Genomic DNA, 21,505 nt, shown 5'->3' with positions numbered 1-21,505 from the left:
AAGTGTTCACATGTCAGTTAACCTGTAACCGTTGATGCTGCCAGCATGGCGAAAATTATGCAATGTGCAAGCCAGTGATGTGTACACAGCTACACTGAGACAATGGATGGTCGCCGTCACCAATCTCTGTGCAGTCGGGAGCTACTTCTAATAAACTCCAAATAACTTGACAAAAAAATTCCAACAGAAAGGAGGAAAGAAAATCTTGACCCGTACCCAAATGTACGTACGCTCATGCTTCCAATATTCCAAACGGCTGAGGGCGTGTTCTGAGACTCTCTAGCTTCTCAAAACTCCACAAATCCAGCTTCCTGAGCTAGCTTCTCACTTCACCTGGCTATTTCGATGCGTTCTGCTCGCTAGACAGCTTCTCCCAGCACATGTTACAGTAGCATCACCATGACTGCCATAGGGAAAGAGCAAAGGCAAACTCACCTTGGATTGGGGAGAGGGGGCGAGGGCGAGGAGGCTGGCTCAGAGGAGGACATGGTGACACCAGCATCAATGGCGTCAAGGTGGGCGTCTCCTGCCGGTGGGGTTGCTGCTCCTGGCTGGCGGCGGGGAAGTGCTCCTTCGGGACGGGATCCGGCGGGAACGGGGCTGGACTGGTCGGATCTACCGGCAGAGAGGCTCGCCGGCCGGCGAGGGGGTGGAATCGGGCGCGGCGGCGGCCACTGGCGGTGCTGGTTAGGTTACGAGGGGATTCGGGGAACAGGCGTCAAATACGAGTGGTGCGAAATGTTTTTTCCACTTGGCGGTGGCATCCTCTTGAATTACGTCGAACTCCTCGCTTCTACGTTTTCTGAAGCTGGGCTTGAGCTGCTCCAACTTTTTGCACTAGAGGAACGCAGTGCTTCGAGAAGCCCACTCCGCGGAGGTAATTCGTTCGGTCCGGCTCCGCGCGTGGACTTGGAGAAGCACGGAGCGGCAGGAGTTCCGAACAGGCCCTAAACGAGAGGGAAAAAGAAGTCCAATTTCCAATCTACAAACTCTATTCTACTGCACAGATGAACACACTAATTGAACACAATAATTAAATGAACAGAGTCTCCCAGCTAGCTATGCTTTGTGACGACGGTGGCCTCTGTGCACCCGCGTCGCCGACGCGGCCGGCGATCTGGATGATGTTGGAAATATGAGCAATTTACCAAATGATTTTATTAACAGAAATACTAGATAAAGCATGACTAACATAGTAGAGATAAAACAAGTCATGCGTTCTGACAGAGAGAAGGTAAATAGCTTCTGCATATATGAACCGTAGCCTAACATATCTATAGCAGACAGTAGAACTAGTTGCATATATGAAGTAGAACCTAACATATGTAGGGCAAGTACTAGTATGAGAAACTATGGCAGGACATCTAACAGAAAGAAGAACACATACGGGACAGCAGCAACAGTAGCACTGGACTTGGGGTCGGTGTCCTCGCCAGCCATGTCGTCGAGGAGGTTGTCGACGTCGGGGAAGAAGTCGTCGTCGGGGAAGTAGTCGTCGGAGTCCGGGGCGTCCGTGATGAAGGAGTCAGTCAGTAGTCGCGCAGAGCGCTCCCCAAAAACCTTATCACCCTTCTCCCGTACAGGACTCAAAGAGGTGTGGTTTCGGAGGCCTACTATCCCGACCTGCGGTGCACGAGCAAGCCGGGATGGGGAAGATCGTAGCAGCAGCGCAATGCTCAGGAACTTGTGGCGAGAGGAGGAAGAGGTTCTGGTGCATCTCTCTGAGAGGAGCGACCTCCTTTTTATAGGCGCAAGAGAAGGAGGCGAGAGGCTGCACCGGGAGCTGAAGGGAACGCGGGAGATGAAACGAACAGACAGCAGCCGAAGGGTGCAGCGTTCGTATTCAATATCCACTACAGCAATAGCTCCTGAGTGACCTTTCGTATACCCGTAGTGCGTGGCAAAAATTTAGATATCGGCTCGACTCATTCCCGCAACCCGCGTCGCGTCGCGTTGTGACGAGGCGTGGCGTGGCGAGGCGGGCGGCGGAGGAGGAGCGCGCGTGGATATTCCTCTTGTTCTCGCGCATACAAGTGGGGAAAGAACCTCCCTTATAAGGAGGTCCAACTCCCACTAAACTAGCAATGTGGGACTAAACTTTAGTAGTATCCCTTGCCTTGCACAAATGGGCTAAGTGGGCCTCTAGGATTTATTAGGAATTTCTGAAATAGTTATTGGGCTGCCCAAAATAGACTAAATTCCAGCAATCCCCCACCAGATTCCAGAGGCACACAGAAATTTGCCTTTGGTTCCAAAACACTGTTTTATATACCGGTACTGTAGTGGAGACTGTTAAGTTGAACTTCTACCTAGAACTCTATGCTACACTAGTAAGCAACTTGAACAGTGGACTGGGCCTTGAACTGCAAGTTTTCTGCGAATCTAGCTTCACATAAAGTCTTGACCGATACGTGGCTACCGTGGGTCTTCCTCGCGGGTGGATCTTATGCGTCATACTCCGAGACCTTTCATGAGTTTACTAGAGAACCCTACTCTCATAGATTGCGACGTTTAACAATCAGACTCATATAGGTGCGTTCTTCAAAAGATGTTCTGCAGGACAACATCTCTGCTTCAAAGAGCCACTTAGAACACATTAAGATATACATCAACCTACCATGCAGATTAGGAGAGTATTGCATCTTTATGGAGCGGTATTTTAACAGCAAGGGTACTCTCCTCCCAGTTGATCAACAGCTTGTCTTCCACATCTAATTCACGGGATCTCCGATCACAAAGAATAGGTTACCACTGTGAACAACTCATATTGTGGGTCCCATACCCATCTCCCTCGATGCATTATCTATCACATTATGTGATAGACCCTTAGTAAAAGGATCTGCCAGATTTTCAGACGTTTGGATATAATCCAATGCAATAACTCCGAAATTTCTCATTTTCCTGACAGACTTTAACCTTCTCTGAACGTGTCTTGATGACTTCATGTTATCCTTTGAGCTGCTCACTTTCGTGATCACAGTTTGATTGTCGCAGTTCATAAGAATACCCGGTACAGGTTTCTCAACAACCGGCAAGTCATTCAAGAACCGGCGAAGCCAATCTGCTTCGACCGTAGCTGTATCTAGTGCTGTGAGTTCTGCTTCCATTGTTGACCTCGTTAAGATGGTCTGCTTGCAAGACTTCCAAGAAACAGCGCCACCTCCATGAGTGAATACATAACCGCTCGTGGCCTTTATCTTATCAGCATCTGAGATCCAGTTTGAGTCATTATACCCTTCAAGCACCTTTGGGTGCCCGGTGTAGTGAATTCCATAATTAGCAGTGCCTTTCAAATAACGCAAAACTCTTTCTAGAGCTTTCCAATGCACATCTCCTGGTTTTGAGACAAACCGACTCAGTTTGCTAACAGCAAAAGAGATATCAGGTCTTGTAGCACTGGCTAAGTACATAAGCAAGCCAATAATCTGAGAGTATTTCAAATGATCTCTAGCAATTCTTCGATTCTTTTGAAGTAACACACTCGCATTATATGGTGTTGGAGAGGGCTTGCAGTCACTATAGCCAAAGCGACTCAAGATCTTTTCCACATAGTGAGATTGAAGCAATGTAATCCCACCATCATCGTCTCTCAACAACTTGATGTTCAGAATGACATCAGCCACTCCTAAATCCTTCATCTCAAAACAACAAGATAGGAAATCCTTGACCTCCTTAATAACATTCAGATTTGTTCCGAAAATCAGTATGTCATCAACATACAAGCACAGGATAACTTCCTCGCCCCCACCATGGCGATAGTACACACATTTGTCAGCTTCGTTCACAACAAAGCCTGTAGCTATTAAAGTTCTTTCAAACTTCTCATGCCACTCTTTGGGTGCTTGCTTAAGTCCGTACAAAGACTTCAGGAACTTGCACACTTTCCCTTCCTGACCATCTACTATAAACCCATCTGGTTATTCCATATAAATTTCCTCGTCCAACTCTCCATTTAGGAAAGCAGTCCTAACATCCATTTGATGAACGAGAAGACCATGTGAGGAAGCTAGTGAAAGCAGAACTCGAATAGTGGTCAGTCGAGCCACAGGTGAGTAAGTATCAAAGAAGTCTTCACCTTCCTTTTGGGTATAACCCTTAGCCACGAGCCGAGCCTTGTACTTTTCAATAGTACCATCAGGCCTAAGCTTCTTCTTGAATACCCATTTGCATCCTATAGGTTTGCACCCATAAGGACGATCAGTTATCTCCCAAGTTTCATTCGCCAAGATGGAATCCATCTCACTACGAATCGCTTCCTTCCAGTAGTCAGCATCTTCAGATGCACAGGCCTCTGAAATAGAACTGGGAGTGTCATCTATGAGATACACAAGAAAATCATCACCAAAGGACTTTGCAGTCCTCTGTCTCTTGCTCCTAGTAGGAACTTCATTGTTCTCCTCCACAGGATTTTCATAGTGTTCCATCGAAATGGCAGGTTCGGTAATTGTAACTGGTTCCTGATTGGATGAACTAGGCATCTCCTGATTAGACGAGGTAGCCATATCCTTCATGGGAAAGATATCTTTAAAGAAAGTCGCATCATTTGACTCCATGATCGTACCGACATGCATGTCAGGTACCTCAGATTTTACAACCAAGAATCTATAGCCAATGCTATGAAAAGCATATCCCAGGAAAACACAATCCACAGTCTTTGGTCCAAGCTTCCGCTTCTTTGAAATTGGAACATTGACTTTCGCCAAACAACCCCATGTTCGCAGATAAGAGAGTTTTAACCTTTTCTTCTCCCATTCCTCAAATGGAGTTATCTCTTTGTTCTTTGTAGGTACTCGGTTCAGGACATGACATGCTGTCAATATCGCCTCCCCCCATCATGCCTTGAAGAGACCCGATGTGTCTAACATGGCGTTAACCAAATCATTTAGAGTACGGTTCTTTCTTTCGGCCACCCCATTTGACTGAGGCGAGTAGGTAGGCGTCCTCTCATGGATTATACCATGTTCCGCACAAAAAGCATCAAATTCATTGGAAAAATACTCTCCACCACGGTCAGACCTAAGCCTCTTGATTTTCCGATCAAGTTGGTTTTCCACTTCAGTTTTATAGATCTTGAAAAAGTTCAAAGCCTCAACCTTAGATTTCAGAAGATACACACGATAGTATCTAGTGGAGTCATCAATTAACGTCATGAAATATTTCTTTCCACCTTTTGTCAAAACACCATTCATTTCACATAGATCTGAATGTATGAGCTCTAGTGGTGCAAGATTTCTCGTTTCCGCAGTCGTGTGAGACTTACGAGGTTGCTTAGCTTGCACACACACTTGACACTTAGATCCCTTGACAGTGGTGAAACTAGGGATTAAGTTCAACTTCGCTAGTCGCGACATGCAACCAAAGTGAACATGACAAAGACGTGAATGCCACACATTTGATTCACTATTGTTGCAAATATGATTAACAACTTTATTGCAAACGTCTGATAAGGATAAAAGAAACAGGCCTCCTGACTCATAGTCTTTACCAAAAAAGGTTCCATACTTGGATATTACAAATTTATTCGACTCAAAGACAAGCTTGTAGCCATCTCTACACAGAAGAGATCCGCTAACAAGATTTTTATTGACGGAGGGGACATAATGCACGTTCTTCAGCCGCACGATCTTCCCCGAAGTAAACTTCAGATCGACCATGCCAACACCACGAACAGAAGCACTTGAACCGTTGCCCATCAGCACGGTTGAAGTCCCTGCGGTCTGGTAAGACGAAAACATGGAAATATCACCGCATACATGCACATTAGCACCCGTGTCAATCAACCAGTCAGGAGAATGACATACTGAAAGAATAGTGGGAAATATACCATACCCAACATCCTTCATGTCAGTGTCTCTAATGACAACATTAGCGGTCTTGCCGCCTTTCCCAGGATGACGCTTGTCATAGCGATTAGGGCAACTAGGAGCCCAATGATCAGGATCCCCACACACATGACAAGCACCTTTCTTCTTGCCATTCTTCTTCTTGAAGTTCGTGTGTTGCACAGCCTTGTTCTTCCCATCAAAATTTGCTTTACCATCAAACTTGCCCTTGTTCTTGAACTTGTGGGGCTGAAAGTTTACCTTCTGAACCACATTGGCACTAGATCCTCCCTCAATACCTCGAGCACGTGTGTCCTTTGCTCTCGCCTTTTCTTTCACATCAAGAGTGCCAATGAGATCCGGGATGGAAAACTCCTGCCTCTTATGCTTCAGCAAGGTAGCAAAGTTCCTCCACGAAGGAGGAAGCTTAGTGATGATACCTTCGGCAACAAACTTGTCCGGTAGCATACAACTGAAGTGCTCAAGTTCTCTAGCAAATGTCTGTATCTCATGAGCTTGCTCAACCACGGAGCGCTCTTCAGTCATCCTGTAATCATAGAATTGCTCCATGATGTACAGCTCAGTGCCAGCATCCGAGACCCCAAACTTGGCCTCGAGTGCATCCCACATATCTTTTCCATTATCAATTGACGCATAAGCATCAACTATGTTCTCACCAAGAACACTCAAGAGAGCAGCCTTAAACAGAGTATCCATTTTCTGAAAAGCTTGTGCCTGTTGAGCATCAAGCTCTCCTTCAAGTTTGCCGAAGTGGCGTCATAGCAACTCATGGTTTGAAACCATAAGACTGCTCTCACGCGCCACCTCTTATAGTGGATACCCTCAAACATAGGAGGTCTCATGGAAGCAGCAAAACCACTCGGGGTAAATTGCCTATAATAAGGTTTTTGGATTGTTGGAAATATGAGAAATTTACCAAATGATTTTATTAACAGAAATAATAGATAAAGCTTGACTAACATAGTAGAGATAGAACAACTAACAGAAAGAAGAACGTCGTCGAGGAGGTAGTCGATGGAGTCCGGAACCAAGAGAAGGAGGCGAGAGGCTGCGCCGGGAGCTCCGCGGCGAGCGGAGGAGGAGCGCGCGTGGATATCCCTCTTGTTCTCATGCTCATACAAGTGGGGAAAGAACCTCCCTTATAAGGAGGTCCAACTCCCACTAAACTAGCAATGTGGGACTAAACTTTAGTAGTATCCCTTGCCTTGCACAAATGGGCTAAGTGGGCCTCTAGAATTTATTAGGAATTTCTGAAATAGTTATTGGGCTGCCCAAAATAGACTAAATTCCAGCAAATGACGTCGTCGTTGTCGAGGAGGAGGACTTGGCGGCGCTTGGCTGCAGCAGGAGCTCGAGGGAGGGGAGGACGTCGTCGGCCATGGAGCGGAGCGCGAGTGCGGCCATGTCCTGCGCCTGCCTCTTGGGGTACTGCCCGCCGAGCCTGGTGTCCATGACCCGTATCACCTTGCGCCGCTCCCCCTGCAGCATCGGCATCGCCCAGTCCACCAGCAGCTCCGACGCCAAGCCGCGGGCCTCGTCCAGCGCGCGGCGCCCCGTCATTAGCTCCAGGAGCACCACGCCGAACCCGTACACGTCGCTCTTAGCCGAGAGGTGGCCCGTGGCCATGTACTCGGGCGCGGCGTAGCCGCGCGTGCCGACGACGCGGGTGGAGACGTGACTCTTGCCGCCGGTGGGGCCGGCCCGGGCGAGGCCAAAGTTGGAGAGCTTGGCGCGGTGGTCGGGACCGAGGAGCACGTTGGAGGACTTGAGGTCCCGGAAGATGACGTCACGGGAGTGGAGGAAGGCGAGGCCGTGGGCGACGTCGACGGCGACGGAGACGCGCGTGGACCACGGCAGCGGCGGCTGGCTGCCCTGCCGGAACAGGTGGTTCTCCAGGCTGTCCCGGGGCATGTACTCGTACACCAGCAGCTTGTTGCTGTCGGAGTCAGAGCAGTAGCCGACGAGCTTCACCAGGTTCTCATGGTGGAGGTCACCGAGGTAGGTGACCTCGGTGAGCCACTCCCGGTGGCCCTGGAAGCTCTCCTTCTTGAGCTTCTTGATGGCCACCATCATGGGTTGGTGGCACCGGGCCTGGCGGGGGTGAGCGTGGCCTCGTTGATCCACCCCTTGTAGACGCACCCGAACCCGCCCTCCCCGAGGTAGGACGTGGAGCCGAAGTTCTTGGTGGCCGCCCGCAGGTCCGCCATGCTGAACGACTTGAGCGACGCCGACGGCACTGCCTGCGCCTCCCCCGCCGCCGTCGGCGCCTCCCCCGGCTTCTCCGAGCCGGAGCTGCTCCGGCGCGATGCCTTGGAGTTGGAGTTGGAGGTGCTGCTCCTCGGGTTCACCTCTGAATGAAACATAATCCCCGCATCCACATGATTAATTCCCTCCCTTGATCGATGATCTCTCGACAAAAAAAACAAGAAACAAAGAGATCGAGGACGGCGACGAGCGGCTTACTTGATTGGAAGGGGGTGGACGCGCTGGCGCACTTGGCTATTAGGGACAGGGTAGGGGAGGAATCGATCTACTATTCTCATGGTGGCAATCAGTCTGATACAAGCGGAATTACAAGAATCAATCGAGAGAGAACTAGGGTTCGTGTCGCCGTCGCCGGTTCGGTGATCCACTGGATGTCGAGGAAAGAGGAGTGCGGCGCCTTAAGTAGCTAGGGTAGTTGGGCCGGGCCGGTTGTGCCACTCCGGGCCGAAGTAGCGCGAGTTGCTGCGTCGAGTGTGGTGGGGCCGTGCCCGCGTCTCGCTGGTCGGTGGGGTTGAGCCGTCAGGGGCGTTAACATCCCCTCCTCCTTGAGACGAGGCTTGTCCCCAAGCCTCCGCATGAGGGAAGCGCGCCTGGAGTGCTTGCCGATCCTCCCAGGTGGTGTCGAGTGCTGCGCCCGCTGACCATTGGACTTGGACTTGCTCAATCATGATCTCGTTCTTCTTGCGCCATCTTGTTTGGAGAATCTTGATAGGGATCACCGTGTCGCTTGCGGCAGCTGGTAGCGTTGGGGATGCCGTTGCGCCTGGAAGTAGTGCTTGCCGAAGTTGAGACACGTGGAAGACCGGGTGCACTGCTGCGTCAGGGGGAAGTTGCAGCTTGTAGGCGACGTCATTGATCTTGTCGATGATCTTGAACGGGCCGTAGTACTTGTAGCTGAGCTTGTGATTTGCTCTTGGGGCCGCCGAGCTTTGGATATAAGGCTGCAGTTTGAGGAAGACTTGATCACCGACCTGAAATTACGAAAGGAACGCTTCTTGTTCGCTTGGTCCTACATGATCTGACGTGCACGATGGAGTTGTTGTTGAATGATGTCTTGCATCACTGCCCGTTCCTCGAGCCAGGTTTGCAGCGCTGGTACTGATGATGAAGTCAATGCCGTGATCCCCCAGTGCCTTGGCACCCTTCCAAACATGGCCTTGAACGGTGTCATTCCGATGGCGGAGTGGTGCGATGAGTTGTACCAGAACTGCGCCAAAGGTACCCAAAAACTCCATCGCTTCGGGCACGCTTGAACGAAGCATCGCAGGTAAGTTTCGATGCACTGGTTCACCCGCTCAGTTTGGTCGTCCGTCTACGGATGATTCGCCGTGCTCATGCGCAGTTCCATTCCTGCATATTTGAATAGTTCTTGCCAAAAATGGCTGGTGAAAACTGGGTCGCGATCAGATACAATAGCCCCTGGAAAACCATGTAGCTTGTACAGTTGTTGCATGTAGAGTACGGCTACTTTAGCTGCTGTGTAAGGGTGGGCCAGGGGAAGGAAGTGGGCAAACCGGGTCCTTTTGTCGACCACCACGAGCAAGCAGTTGTATTGACCCGATTGTGTCAAGCCGTCCACAAAGTCCATGGTGATTAGATCCCATGACTCTTTTGGAATGGGCAACGGCATCAACAGCCCCGGCGAAGCTGCACGATCTGGTTTGGCTTGCTGACAGACCTGACAGCAACGCACATACTGTTGCACATGCGCCTTCATCTTGGGCCAGGCAAACAGCCTGCGGATACGTCGGTAGGTCACCGGGAAGCCGGAGTGGCCACCCATCGGGCTGTCGTGGAAAGTCACGATGATGCGCTGCTGCATAGCTGTGGTTCCTCCCAGCCAGATGCGGCCCCGAAAGCGGAGCAGCCCATTCTGTAGTTGGAATCGTCCTTTGGGATCCTCGCGAACAGCCAGCTGCTCAAGGAGTTTCTGCGCCTGAGGATTGGTGTTGTAGCTGACGATAATATCTTCGAGCCATGCTGGTTGGCACACGCTGATAGTGTGCAGCACTTCAGTTGTTGTTGCTCTGGACAAGGCATCCGCTGTTATGTTCTCGGCCCCTTTCTTGTACTTGATGATGTATCGGAGTCCGAGTAGTTTAGTGAAGGCTCGTTGTTGCCATGGTGTCGAAAGTCTCTGCTCTGTCAGATGTGTCAAGCTGCGCTGATCAGTAAGGATGGTGAACTCAGCATGCTGGAGGTATGGGCGCCACTGGTCGACGGCAACAATGACTGCCAAGTACTCCTTCTCGTATGTCGAGAGGCCTTGGTATCGGGGGCTCGGAGCCTTGCTCATGTAAGCGATCGGGTGACCCTCCTGCTGCAGTATCGCCCCAATCCCTTTGTCACATGCGTCAGTCTCGATTACGAAAGGTTTGGCGAAGTTGGGTAGTGCCAGAACAGGTGCCTCGATCAGATGTTGCTTGAGCAGATGGAATGCTATATCGGTGGCCGGCGTCCAGACGAATGGCGCCCCTTTTTTGAGAAGGTTGAACAGCGGGCGAGCTATGATTCCAAAGTTTCGGACGAATCTTCGCTAGTACCCAGCGAGCCCCAAGAAGCTACGGACTGCTTTGACATCAGATGGTGTCGTCCAGTTGGACACTGCTTGTATCTTGGTAGGTTCCGTGGATGCTCCACGGTCGCTGATGACGTGCCCTAGGTATGACAGGCTGTGCTGGCCAAACTCGCATTTGGACATCTTCACGCGCCATTGGTCTCGGCGCAAGAGCTGCAGAACTTGTTGCAGATGATTGATGTGGTCTCGTAGAGTCTTGCTGAACACGAGGATGTCGTCGAAGAAGAGGAACACGCACTTGCGGTCGACTGGTTTGAGTGTGGTTTTCAGAGCTCCATTGAATGTGGCCGGTCCACCCGCTAACCCAAAAGAGACCACCAGAAATTCGTAGTGGCCTGAGTGCGTCTGAAACGCGGTCTTGTACTCTTCACCTTCTGCCAAGCGAATTTGGTGATAGCCCGAGCGCAGATCCAACTTGGAGAACCAGGCTGCACCGTGTAACTCATCCAGTAATTCTTCGATGATCGGCACTGGGTACTTGGCAATGTAGGTGATGGCGTTGAGATGTCTGTAATCGATGCAGAGTCTCCATGTTCCGTCCTTCTTCTTGACGAGGATAGCTGGGGAGCAGAAGGGGTTGCTGCTTTTCTGAATAATCCCTTTGCGAAGAAGTTCTTCGACTTGAGCGTCAATTTCCTTTTTGTGCTCTGGCTTGTGCCGGTAGGGTCGAATGTTCACAGGCTGGGCTCCTGGAATGAGAGGAATCTTGTGGCCGCAGTCGCGACGTGGTGGTAACCCTTCTGGTTCTTTGAACACATCAGAGAATTCTTCCAGAACTGCTTGTATCTCTGGTGAGTTGGTGATGCTCTTGTTGTCTTCACTGGTAGTCGCGTAGGTCAGCGCCATGTGAGTGATTGCGCCGGTGTTGCAGAGTTGTTGGAGCTGGAGGGCGTTGATGACCGTGCAAGTCGAAGAGTTAGACTCGTGCCCGCGGAGATGAATCGGGCCCGCGGGCAAGGGAATCTCGATGAGCTTTGCATGCCAGTCAACCGTCATGGGACTGTGCTCCTCGAGCCAGTCCATGCCCAAGATTGCATCGTACGTCCCGAGCGCCAGCACCTTCATATTCGTCATGAACTGGTGTCCTTGAGTGCACCATTGACATTGTGGCACACTTGCAGAGCAGGCGAGCGCTCCTCCATCGGTGACGCGAACTTGATACGCGCGGGGAAGAGGCTGGACGCCCTGGATGTTTGTCGCCAGCCGCTCGTTGACGAACGAAGTGGTGTTGCCGGAGTCGACAAGCATCAACACTTCGCGCCCTTGGATCCACACGCGCAACTGGAACGCCTTGCTCAAGACGCCCCCCGTCAGGGCCGGCTTGGAGATAGCCATGACCACTTCTTCTGGAGCGGCCTCAGGTTGCGTTGGTGTTCTCGTTGCGTCGATGTCGAAGAGCTCCAGAAGTTCTTCGACGACATGGAGTTGGACCGACGTGGGGCACGTGTGATCGGGTCCCCAACGCTCGCCGCACTTGAAGCACAACCCTCGCGCTCGTCGGTAGTCGCGCAGGGCCTTGAGCTTGGTGGAGTCGGCCCGTGCGGCGTCCGTGCCGCGGCGATCCGCGGCTGGAGCTGGTGGTGTTGCGCGCGCCGGTGGAGGTGGTAGTGGCAGCGGAATGTTGAGCCGTGGCGACACGTCGGGAGGGCGCATTGGCATAGGGCGCTGCACCTCGGTGCGAGCGTTGTCGGCCACCTCCTCCTGGAGCAGCGCCAACGCACTGTAGGGTTTCGTAGTAATTTCAAAAAATTTCCTACGCACACGCAAGATCATGTGATGCATAGCAACGAGAGGGGAGAGTGTTGTCTACGTACCCACGCAGACCGACTGCGGAAGCGTTGACGCAACATAGAGGAAGTAGTCGTACGTCTTCACGATCCAACCGATCAAGTACCGAAACTACGGCACCTTCGAGTTCGAGCACACGTTCAGCTCGATGACGATCCCCGGACTCCGATCCAGCAAAGTGTCGGGGAAGAGTTCCGTCAGCACGACGGCGTGGTGACAAACTTGATGCACTACAGTGGTAGGGCTTCGCCTAAACTCCGCTACAGTATTATCGAGGAATATGGTGGCTGGGGGCACCGCACACGGCTAAGGAATAGATCACGTGGATCAACTTGTGTGTTTCTGGGGTGCCTCTGCCTCAGTATATAAAGGACTAGAGGGGGGAGGCTCGCCGGCCAAGCTTGGCGCGCCAGGAGAGTCCAACTCCCTCTGGGAGTAGGATTCCCCCCCCCCCCAATCCTAGTTGGAATAGGATTCGTGGAGGGGGAAAAGAGAGGGAGGGGGCCGGCGACCTCTCTTAGTCCTAATAGGACTAGGGGAAGGGGGAGGCGCGCAGCCCATGTAGGGCTGCCTCTTCTCTTTTCCACTAAGGCCCATCATGGCCCATTTAACTCCTGGGGGGTTCCGGTAACTTTCCCGGTACTCCGGTAAAATCCCGATTTCACCCGGAACACTTCCGATATCCAAACATAGGCTTCCAATATATCAATCTTTATGTCTCGACCATTTCGAGACTCCTCGTCATGTCCGTGATCATATCCGGGACTCCGAACAACCTTCGGTACATCAAAATGCATAAACTCATAATATAACTGTCATCGTAACCTTAAGCGTGCGGACCCTACGGGTTCGAGAACAATGTAGACATGACCGAGACACGTCTCCGGTCAATAACCAATAGCGGGACCTGGATGCCCATATTGGCTCCTACATATTCTACGAAGATCTTTATCGGTCAGACCGCATAACAACATACGTTGTTCCCTTTGTCATCGGTATGTTACTTGCCTGAGATTCAATCGTCGGTATTCCAATACCTAGTTCAATCTTGTTACCGGCAAGTCTCTTTACTCGTTCCGTAATACATCATATCGCAACTACCTCATTAGTTGCAATGCTTGCAAGGCTTATGTGATGTGCATTACCGAGAGGGCCCATAGATACCTCTCCGACAATCAGAGTGACAAATCCTAATCTCGAAATACGTCAACCCAACATCTACCTTTGGAGAGACCTGTAATGCTCCTTTATAATCACCCAGTTATGTTGTGATGTTTGGTAGCACCCAAAGTGTTCCTCCGGCAAACGGGAGTTGCATAATCTCATAGTCATAGGAACATGTATAAGTCATGAAGAAAGCAATAGCAACATACTAAACGATCGGGTGCTAAGCTAATGGAATGGGTCATGTCAATCAGGTCGTTCAACTAATGATGTGACCTCGTTAATCAAATAACAACACTTTGTTCATGGTTAGGAAACATAACCATCTTTGATTAACGAGCTAGTCAAGTAGAGGCATACTAGTGACACTCTGGTTGTCTATGTATTCACACATGTATTATGTTTCCGGTTAATACAATTCTAGCATGAATAATAAACATTCATCATGAAATAAGGAAATAAATAATAACTTTATTATTGCCTCTAGGGCATATTTCCTTCAGTCTCCCACTTGCACTAGAGTCAATAATCTAGATCACATCACCATGTGATTAACATCGATAGTTCACATCATCATGTGATTAACACCCATAGTTTACATCGTCATGTGACCAACACCCAAAGGGTTTACTAGATTCGGTAATCTAGTTCACATCGCTATGTGATTAACACCCAAAGAGTACTAAGGTGTGATCATGTTTTGCTTGTGAGAGAATCTTAGTCAACGGGCCTGCCAAATTCAGATCCGTATGTATTTTGCAAAATTCTATGTCTACAATGCTCTGCACGGAGCTACTCTAGCTAATTGCTCCCACTTTCAATATGTATCCAGATTGAGACTTAGAATCTGCTGGATCAGTGTCAAAAACTTGCATCGACGTAACCGTTTACGACGAACCCTTTTGTCACGTCCATAATCGAGAAACATATCCTTATTTTACTAAGGATAATTCTGACCGTTGTCCAGTGATCTACTCCTAGATCACTATTGTACTCCCTAGCCAAATCAGTGCAGGGTATACAATAGATCTGGTATACAGCATGACATACTTTATAGAACCTATGGCCAAGGCATAGGGAATGACTTTCATTCTCTTTCTATCTTCTGCCATGGTCAGGCTTTGAGTCTTACTCAACTTCACACCTTGTAACACAGGCAAGAAACTTTTTCTTTGACTGTTCCATTTTTGAACTACTTCAAAATCTTGTCAAGGTATGTACTCATTGAAAAACTTATCAAGCGTCTTGATCTATCTCTATAGATTGATCTATCTCTATAGATCTTGATACTCAATATGTAAGCAGCTTTACCGAGGTCTTTCTTTGAAAAACTCCTTTCAAATATTCCTTTATGCTTTGCAGAATAATTCTACATTATTTCCGATCAACAATATGTCATACACATATACTTATCAAAATTGATGTAGTGCTCCCACTCACTTTCTTGTAAATATAGGCTTCACCGCAAGTCTGTATAAAACTTATATGCTTTGATCAACTTATCAAAGTGTATATTCCAACTCCGAGATGCTTGCACCAGTCCATAGATGGATCGCTGGAGCTTGCATATTTTGTTAGCACCTTTAGGATTGACAAAACCTTCTGGTTGCATCGTATACAACTCTTCTTTAGTAAATCCATTAAGGAATGCAGTTTTGTTTATCCATTTGCCAGATTTCATAAAATGCGGCAATTGCTAACATGATTCAGACAGTCTTAAGCATAGATACGAGTGAGAAAACCTCATCGTAGTCAACACCTTGAACTTGTCGAAAACCTTTTGCGACAATTCTAGCTTTATAGATAGTAACACTACTATCAGCATCCGTCTTCCTCTTGAAGATCCATTTATTTTCTATGGCTTGCCGATCATCGGGCAAATCCATCAAAGTCCATACTTTGTTCTCATACATGGATCTTATCTCAGATTTCATGGCCTCAAACCATTTCGCGGAATCTGGGCTCATCATTGCTTCCTCATAGTTCGCAAGTTCATCATGGTCTAGTAACATGACTTCCAGAACAGGATTACCGTACCACTCTGGTGCGGATCTCACTCTGGTTTACCTACGAGATTCGGTAGTAACTTGATCTGAAGTTACATGATCATCATCATTAGCTTCCTCACTAATTGGTGTAGTAGTCAAAAGAACAGATTTCTGTGATGAACTACTTTCCAATAAGGGAGATGGTACAATTACCTTATCAAGTTCTACTTTCCTCCCACTCACTTCTTTCGAGAGAAACTCCTTCTCTAGAAAAACTCCGAATTTAGCAACAAAAGTCTTGCCTTCGGATTTGTGATAGAAGGTGTATCCAATAGTTTCTTTTGGATATCCTATGAAGATTTACTTCTCCGATTTGGGTTCGAGCTTATCATGTTGAAACTTTTTCACATAAGCATCGCAGTCCCAAACTTTAAGAAACGACAACTTTGGTTTCTTGCCAAACCACAGTTCAGATTGTGTCGTCTCAACGGACTTAGATGGTGCCCTTTTAAACGTGAATGCAGTTGTCTTTAATGCATAACCCCAAAACGATAGTGGTAGATCGGTAAGAGACATCATAGATCGCACCATATCTAATAAAGTACGGTTATGATGTTCGGACACACCATTATGATGTGGTATTCCAGGTGGCGTGAGTAGTGAAACTATTTCACATTGTTTTAACTGAAGACCAAACTCGTAACTCAAATATTTGTCTCCGCGATCAGATCATAGAAACTTTATTTTCTTGTCACGATGTTCTTTCACTTCACTCTGAAATTCTTTGAACTTTTCAAATGTTTCAGACTTATGTTTCATCAAGTAGATATACCCATATCTGCTCAAATCATCTGTGAAGTTTAGAAAATAACGATATTTGCCGTGAGCCTTAACACTCATCGGACCGCATACATCAGTATGTATTATTTCCAATAAGTCAGTTGCTCGCTCCGGAGAACGGAGTCTTAGTCATCTTGCCCATGAGGCATGGTTCGCAAGCATCAAGTGATTCATAATCAAGTGATTACAAAATCCCATTAGCATGGAGTTTCTTCATGCGCTTTACACCAATATGACCTAAACGGTAGTGCCACAAATAAGTTGCACTATCATTATTAACTTTGCATCTTTTGGTTTCAATATTATGATTATGTGTATCACTACGATCGAGATCCAACGAACTATTTTCATTGGGTGTGTAACCATATAAGGTTTTATTCATGTAAACAGAACAACAATTTATTCTCTTACTTAAATGAATAACCGTATTACAATAAACATGATCAAATCATATTCATGCTCAACGCAAACACCAAATAACACTTATTCAGGTTCAACACTAATCCCGAAAGTATAGGGAGTGTGCGATGATGATCATATCAATCTTGGAACCAGTTCCAACACACATCGTCACTTCACCCTTAACTAGTCTCTTTTTATTCTGCAACTCCCGTTTCGAGTTACTAATCTTAGCAACTGAACTAGTATCAAATACTGAGGGGTTGCTATAAACACTAGTAAAGTACACATCAATAACATGTATATCAAATATACTTATGTTCACTTTGCCATCCTTCTTATCTGCCAATCACTTGGGGTAGTTCCGCTTCCAGTGACTAGTCCCTTAGCAGTAGAAACACTTAGTCTCAGGCTTAGGACCAGACTTGGGCTTCTTCACTTGAGCAGCAACTTGCTTGCTGTTCTTCTTGAAGTTCCCCTTCTTCCCTCTGCCCTTTTCTTGAAACTAGTGGTCTTGTCTACCATCAACACTTGATGTTTTTTCTCGATTTCTACCTTCGTCAATTTCCGCATTACGAAGAGCTTGGGAATCGTTTCCGTTATCCCTTGCATATCATAGTTCATCACGAAGTTCTACTAACTTGGTGATGGTGACTAGAGAATTCTGTCAATCACTATCTTATCTGGAAGATTAACTCCCACTTGATTCAAGCGATTGTAGTACTCAGACAATCTAAGCACATGCTCACTAGTTGAGCGATTCTCCTCCATCTTTTAGCTATAGAACTTGTTGGAGACTTCATATCTCTCAACTTGGGTATTTGCATGAAATATTAACTTCAACTCCTGGAACATCTCATATGCTCCATGACGTTCAAAACGTCTTTGAAGTCCCGATTCTAAGCCATTAAGCATGGTGCACTAAACTATCAAGTAGTCATTATATTGAGCTAGCCAAATGTTCATAACGTCTGCATCTGCTCCTGCAATAGGTCTGTCACCTAGCGGTGCATCAAGGACATAATTCTTCTGTGCAGCAATGAGGATAAACCTCAGATCACGGATCCAATCCGCATCATTTCTACTAACATCTTTCAACACAATTTTTCTCTAGGAACATATCAAAATAAACATATGAAAGCAACAACGCAAGCTATTGATCTATAACATAATTTGCAAAATACTACCAGGACTAAGTTCATGATAAATTTAAGTTCAATTAATCATATTACTTAAGAACTCCCACTTAGATAGACATCCCTCTAATCCTCTAAGTGATCACGTGATCCAAATCAACTAAACCATGTCCGATCATCACGTGAGATGGAGTAGTTTCATCGGTGAACATCATTATGTTGATCATATCTACTATATGATTCATGCTCGACCTTTCGGTCTCCGTGTTCCGAGGCCAAATTTGTATATGCTTGGCTCGTCAAGTATAACCTGAGTATTCCACGTGTGCAACTGTTTTGCACCCGTTGTATTTGAACGTAGAACCTATCACACCCGATCATCACGTGGTGTCTCAGCACGAAGAACTTTCGCAACGGTGCATACTCAGGGAGAACACTTCTTGATAATTTAGTGAGAGATCATCTTATAATGCTACCGTCAATCAAAGCAAGATAAGATGCATAAAAGGATAAACATCACATGCAATCAATATAAGTGATATGATATGGCCATCATCATCTTGTGCTTGTGATCTCCATCTCCGAAGCACCGTCGTGATCACCATCGTCACCGGCGTGACACCTTGATCTCCATCGTAGCATCGTTGTCGTCTCGCCAAGCTTGTGCTTCTACGACTATCGCTACCGCTTAGTGATAAAAGTAAAGCATTACATCGCGATTGCATTGCATACAATAAAATGACAACCATAAGGCTCCTGCCAGTTGCCGATAACTCGGTTACAAAACATGATCATCTCATACAATAAAATTCAGCATCATATCTTGACCATATCACATCACAACATGCCCTGCAAAAACAAGTTAGACGTCCTCTACTTTGTTGTTGCAAGTTTTACGTGGCTGCTACGGGCTTAAGCAAGAACCAATCTCACCTACGCATCAAAACCACAACGATAGTTTGTCAAATAGACTCCGTTTTAACCTTCGCAAGGACCGGGCGTAGCCATACTTGGTTCAACTAAAGTTGGAGAGACAGTCGCCCGCAAGCCACCTATGTGCAAAGCACGTCGGGGGAACCGGTCTCGCGTAAGTGTACGCGTAATGTTGGTCCAGGTCGTCTCGTCCAACAATGCCGCCGAACCAAAGTATGACATGCTGGTAGGCAGTATGACTTATATCGCCCACAACTTACTTGTGTTCTACTCGTGCATATAACATCAACATAAATAACCTAGGCTCGGATGCCACTGTAGGGTTTCGTAGTAATTTCAAAAAAATTCCTACGCACACGCAAGATCATGTGATGCATAGCAACGAGAGGGGAGAGTGTTGTCTACGTACCCACGCAGACCGACTGCGGAAGCGTTGACGCAACATAGAGGAAGTAGTCGTACGTCTTCACGATCCAACCGATCAAGTACCGAAACTATGGCACCTCCGAGTTTGAGCACACGTTCAGCTCGATGACGATCCCCGGACTCCGATCCAGCAAAGTGTCGGGGAAGAGTTCCGTCAGCACGACGGCGTGGTGATGAACTTGATGCACTACAGCAGCAGGGCTTCGCCTAAACTCCGCTACAGTATTATCGAGGAATATGGTGGCTGGGGGCACCGCACACGGCTAAGGAATAGATCACGTGGATCAACTTGTGTGTTTCTGGGGTGCCTCTGCCTCAGTATATAAAGGACTAGAGGGGGGAGGCTCGCCGGCCAAGCTTGGCGCGCCAGGAGAGTCCTACTCCCTCTGGGAGTAGGATTCCCCCCCCCCCCAATCCTAGTTGGAATAGTATTCGTGGAGGGGAAAAAGAGAGGGAGGGGGTCGGCCACCTCCCCTAGTCCTAATAGGACTAGGGGAAGGGGGAGGCGCGCAGCCCATGTAGGGCTGCCTCTTCTCTTTTCCACTAAGGCCCATCATGGCCCATTTAACTCCCGGGGGGTTCCGGTAACCTTCCCGGTACTCCGGTAAAATCCCGATTTCACCCGGAACACTCCGATATCCAAACATAGGCTTCCAATATATTAATCTTTATGTCTCGACCATTTCGAGACTCCTCGTCATGTCCGTGATCATATCCGGGACTCCGAACAACCTTCGGTACATCAAAATGCATAAACTCATAATATAACTGTCATCGTAACCTTAAGCGTGCGGACCCTACGGGTTCGAGAACAATGTAGACATGACCGAGACACGTCTTCGGTCAATAACCAATAGCGGGACCTGGATGCCCATATTGGCTCCTACATATTCTAGGAAGATCTTTATCGGTCAGACCGCATAACAACATACGTTGTTCCCTTTGTCATCGGTATGTTACTTGCCCGAGATTCGATCGTCGGTATTCCAATACCTAGTTCAATCTCGTTACCGGCAAGTCTCTTTACTCGTTCCGTAATACATCATATCGCAACTACCTCATTAGTTGCAATGCTTGCAAGGCTTATGTGATGTGCATTACCGAGAGGGCCCAGAGATACCTCTCCGACAATCGGAGTGACAAATCCTAATCTCGAAATACGTCAACCCAACATCTACCTTTGGAGACACCTGTAATGCTCCTTTATAATCACCCAGTTACGTTGTGACGTTTGGTAGCACCCAAAGTGTTCCTCCGGCAAACGGGAGTTGCATAATCTCATAGTCATAGGAACATGTATAAGTCATGAAGAAAGCAATAGCAACATACTAAACGATCGGGTGCTAAGCTAATGGAATGGGTCATGTCAATCAGGTCATTCAACTAATGATGTGACCTCGTTAATCAAATAACAACACTTTGTTCATGGTTAGGAAACATAACCATCTTTGATTAACGAGCTAGTCAAGTAGAGGCATACTAGTGACACTCTGGTTGTCTATGTATTCACACATGTATTATGTTTCCGGTTAATACAATTCTAGCATGAATAATAAACATTCATCATGAAATAAGGAAATAAATAATAAATTTATTATTGCCTCTAGGGCATATTTCCTTCACGCACACGCCGTGTCCAAATCAGGCGGTCGCTGAACCATTACCACCGCTCGGATATACGCCCGTAGCCCTTCCACAAAACGAGTGAGAAAATAAAATGGGTGAATTGAATCAGAGTAAGAGCTCAAATGATTAATGATCAACTCAAAGTGCTCAATAAAATCAGCTACAGTAGATGTCTGTTTAATGGTGTAAAATTGCCGAATGAGCAGTTGATGGCGATCGCGACCGAATCATGTAGTTAACAGAGCCGAGAAGGATTCCCAATCGAAGCTATTGAGCTTCTTTTGGATTGATTGCAACCAGACGGCCGCAGCCCCGAAGAAGTTGAGGGCGGCCATGGGAACCCAGAAGGTTTTGTGAATACCAAACATGGAAAAGTATTGTTCACACATCGTTTTCCACATGTTCGGGTTTTCGCCCGAAAATTGAGGAAACGAGATGGAAGGGTGGGCTTGTCCCAACCCCGCAAGCATTTGACTAGCATGTGCAAAAGGGGAAGATAAGATCTCGATCTGACCGTTG

General features: G+C 47.7%; 1 pseudogene; it reads right to left on the bottom strand.

The window, feature by feature from the left end:
* Nucleotides 1-1,059: 1,059 nt before the first annotated feature.
* On the bottom strand, nt 1,060-10,404 carry LOC119357574 (annotated as a pseudogene).
* Between the last annotated feature and the right edge of the window lie 11,101 nt (nt 10,405-21,505).

The sequence above is a fragment of the Triticum dicoccoides genome, chromosome 2A (assembly GCF_002162155.2).
Source record: "Triticum dicoccoides isolate Atlit2015 ecotype Zavitan chromosome 2A, WEW_v2.0, whole genome shotgun sequence".
NCBI classification, from domain to species: Eukaryota; Viridiplantae; Streptophyta; class Magnoliopsida; order Poales; family Poaceae; genus Triticum; species Triticum dicoccoides.
Note: the sequence above shows the minus strand (reverse complement) of the source record. Positions and strands in the feature narration are given on the sequence as shown.